The sequence below is a fragment of the Herpailurus yagouaroundi genome, unplaced genomic scaffold (assembly GCF_014898765.1).
Source record: "Herpailurus yagouaroundi ecotype Mexico unplaced genomic scaffold, PumYag 308, whole genome shotgun sequence".
In the NCBI taxonomy this organism is placed as follows: Eukaryota; Metazoa; Chordata; class Mammalia; order Carnivora; family Felidae; genus Herpailurus; species Herpailurus yagouaroundi.
Window position 1 is genome coordinate 6,673,144 of NW_024412525.1, and position 3,770 is coordinate 6,676,913.

At 41.8% G+C, this 3,770-nt stretch overlaps 1 protein-coding gene across 8 annotated transcripts in view; it reads left to right on the top strand.

Annotated features, from left to right (window-relative positions):
• Positions 1-3,770, top strand: part of SRGAP2 (SLIT-ROBO Rho GTPase activating protein 2) — a 235,005-nt gene that overhangs the window by 155,622 nt on the left and 75,613 nt on the right. The gene's annotated exons all lie outside the window — the stretch shown is intronic.

The window sequence follows — 3,770 nt, forward strand, 5'->3', positions numbered from 1 at the left end:
TTTTCTTTTCTTTTCTTTTCTTTTCTTTTCTTTTCTTTTCTTTTCTTCTCTTTTCTTTTCTTTTCTTCTTTTCTTTCTTTCTCTTTCTTTCTTTCTCTTTCTTTCTTTCTTTCTTTCTTTTCCTTCCTTCCTTTTTTCTTTTTCTCTTTCTTTTCCTTCCTTTTCTTTCTTTCTTTCTTTCTTTCTTTCTTTCTTTCTTTCTTTCTTTCTTATTCACAGGAAGACGGGCAGTGGTGACATGCATCACAGGCATTTGGGATCAGAGAATTCCATGTTCTTGATCCAAAAGCCTAGGTGTGGCCATTTTGTCATGGCAACTATTGAACAAGTAAATAGGGTAGAGTAGTCATCAGACTGGTCTCCAGTGACGCTCAGTTTGTTTGGAATTCTGCTGTGTGACTCTTCTGCTCTGAAGGAGAGCAGATAGATGGTACTCTTTGGTTCAACTCCCAAGTTTTCATTTCTTTCAAGTGCAGTTAAAGCTCTTTATAAAAACAGAAGCGTGTTGATGTGAACCATTTACAGACTAGATGTGTTTTCCTGAACCCTATTGTCTTTGTAATGCTTTACTTCTGCTCTTTATTTTTAGAGCATCTTCTAGGCACCCTATTACTCCCATATCCTGGCAAAGAATTCACTAAGATAAAAATTTGACACATTCAGTCATTATATGAATCTTTTTATTTTTTTGCAAGTATCTTGGGCCTCTGCTCTTTATTCTTTCTGGGGAGGTGCAGGATGAATAAGCAACAAACTCCAAACTAGTTCAAACCCAGTTTGCTGCTTCTACAGTGGGACTTGGGGTAGCAGTGAAAGAACAGTGTCTGAGGATCCATTGGCTTTGCTCAGAGTCCAAGATCTCCCAATATGCTATGATTTTTAAAAAATAAATAAGGAAGGGGCACCTGGGTGGCTCAGTTGGTTGAGCATCCGACGTCAGCTCAGGCCATGATCTCATGGTTTGTGAGTTCTAGCCCCACGTCGGGCTCTGTGCTGACAGCTCGGAGCCTGGAGCCTGCCTCGGATTCTGTGTCTCCCTCTCTCTCTTCCCCACCTGCCCCTGTCTCTGTCTATCTCTCAGAAATAAACATTTAAAATAATAAATAAATAAATAAGCTTTCCTGCTCCACACAGAGCTTAAAATCTTCCTGCTGGCATGCAAACTGAGAATTGGCTGGGCATGGAATCTGTTGCCATGAGATGAATTGGTATACACTCTTTTTATTTTTATTTTATTTTTTATTGAGGCATAGTTGATACACAATGTTATGTTAGTTTCAGGCATACAACATAGTGATTCAACAAATCTACACGTTATGCTGTGCTCACAAGTATGGCTACCATCTGTCACCATACAACACTATTATAATACCATTGATTGTATTCCCTATGCTGTACCTTTTATCCCTGGGTACACACTCTTTTAATTTGTCAGTTTGTCCAAGGCCAAAATTAAAGTTTGTTCTTTTCCTCTAGCAGTGAGAAGGGAAGAAAGAGTAGAGAACACTGGAAAGTTCCAGGGAAACCAGAAGGGTCTAGTATAGTGATTTGCAAGCATGGTGATTTTTTTCTCTAAGGGGACATCTGGAAATGTCTGTAGACATTTTTGGTTGTCACAACTGGGGTAGGAGTGTGCTAGAGTTCATGATGCAACTAAAATCCTATAATGCATGGGGTAGCCCCCTGCAACAAAGAATTATCTTGCCTAATATGTCAATAGTACCAAGATTGAAAAACCTTCATCTAGTGACTAGAATCTTCTGAAGTAGGCAACCCAGATTCTACCTGATCTGCCACTAGTTATATGATCCTGGGGGATGTCCCAACCTCTATGACCCAGCTTTCCACATACTTCATATACTGAGATCTCCAGTCATATTCCAAAAATATTAGGCAGTAGTTAAGGGTCAAATAAGTTTGCAGATTCTATAGGCCATTAGCAAGTTCAGAGAACAGAATTATGAGTTTCTTCCTCTGTGGGGTGAGATAAGTGTAGGACTGGCCCCAGTCAGGCACCATGGCATTAGGGTGACTGACTATCCCAGTTTTCCTAGGAATGAAGGGTTTTCAGGGGCATGAAACTTTGAGTGCTAAACCTAGGGAAGTCCTTGGTAAGCCAGGATGATTGGTCACCCTGCATGGGACGATGGTTTCATCAAGTAGTTACATGGCACTATTATATGCTGGCTTTGGGAAGCTACTTGCTGAATGTTCTCTATCCTCTCTCTGTCAGAGGAGTTAAGAGGAGAACAAAGGAGATCTTATAAGGAGGTTTCCCCTTATTTGCTTTTTGGGAAGGCAGGAAAGGGCCTCTTGTTTCAATGACCCTGTGGGCAATAGAAGTTATTTGTGGGCATGGAATAAAGGAAACCAGGGATATAAGGAACCCACCATATTCAGTACTCTCCTTAGCTTGCATCTCCCCTATTGCCCAAAATATTTCTTTTTAGGAGACTGATTACCCAAGGGTTTATAATTTAAGTACTTTTTAACCTTGATGATCCAAGGGGCAGGGCCTGAGTGTTCCCAAATAAAGATGCCTTTGGGCAAGAGGCTCAGACTCACACCATAAGTGGCCAGCTGCCCCTCTGTACTTCCTCTTTTCTGCCTGAAGGACCTTTGATTTCCCTGACATGGCATTCTGTGCCAGGGGTTGCTTCCCACAGCTGCCATTCAGAGAGCAACCCTAGTGAGCATTCTCTTCCGTGTATTTTTTCCTCCATAATGAATTGGCTAGTTTATAGGTTGTGGCATAAGTGGTTTTCATTTTCAGACCGGTGATCCAGGAATGCCTTTGAATTTGGGGCACACAGCTTTCCAAAGAACTCTGGAATTCTCTGCCTTGGTTGTATCTGGAAAAGCTCAGCAAGTGCCCACAGGAAGGAGGCTATGTGGGGGCACTGAAGCCACATGGATTGGCTAAGTAGGAAGAGTCAAGTAAGCCCTAGAACTGAGAAAGCAAGAAGAGGTGTTGGGACACAGGGGCTGTTGTTACCCCAGATGTTTTATGCTTCTGTGCTCCCCCTGAATATATGACTCCTTGAGTTGGTGCTGGAGCTGTCTGCTGGCAGAGCCACTGCAGACTGGTATTTAGCACCTGCTCCCTTGAAACCATGTCTGTTACTAGTCCCCCAACTCTGCTTGACTGTTTGTCTCCAGCAGTAGGCACTAGGGATACAAAGACAAATAAGAGATATCCCTGAACTCAAGGCATTTAGTTTTAATAGAAGGGAGAAAAGTAAAGCAGCAAGTACAATATGAGGTAATAACTTTTACATGTCTTTCCAGAGGAAGGGCACGAAGTCCGGCTCCTTAGAAAAGTATTTGAATTGAATCTTAATTGCCAAGAGCTCTTTATTGTTCTCTAAATGTTCCTTTTTTGCTGCATTCTGTTCTTGTTTCATGATATAATGTCTTTTAATTTTTCATTGATCTCTCTAGGGATATAATTGATTATTTTTGAAGTTTTTTCCCTTCTGTGTACTTTCTGTTCCCTCTAAATTGCTTGTTTTGGTGTTGGCCTTTCATATTAGATGTTTTCCTTAAATGTTTGGTAAGTTTTAGCTGCCTTCATATTTTAAAGTGAGGCAGTGTTGGGGCACCTGGTGGCTCAGTTGGTTGAGTGTCCGATTATTGATTTTGGCTCAGGTCCTGATCCCAGGGTCATGGGATTGAGCCCCACATCGGGCTCCACACTGAGCATGGAGTCTGCTTGGGATTCTCTCCTCTCTCTCTCTCTCTCTCTCTCTCTCTCTCTCTCTCTCTCTCCC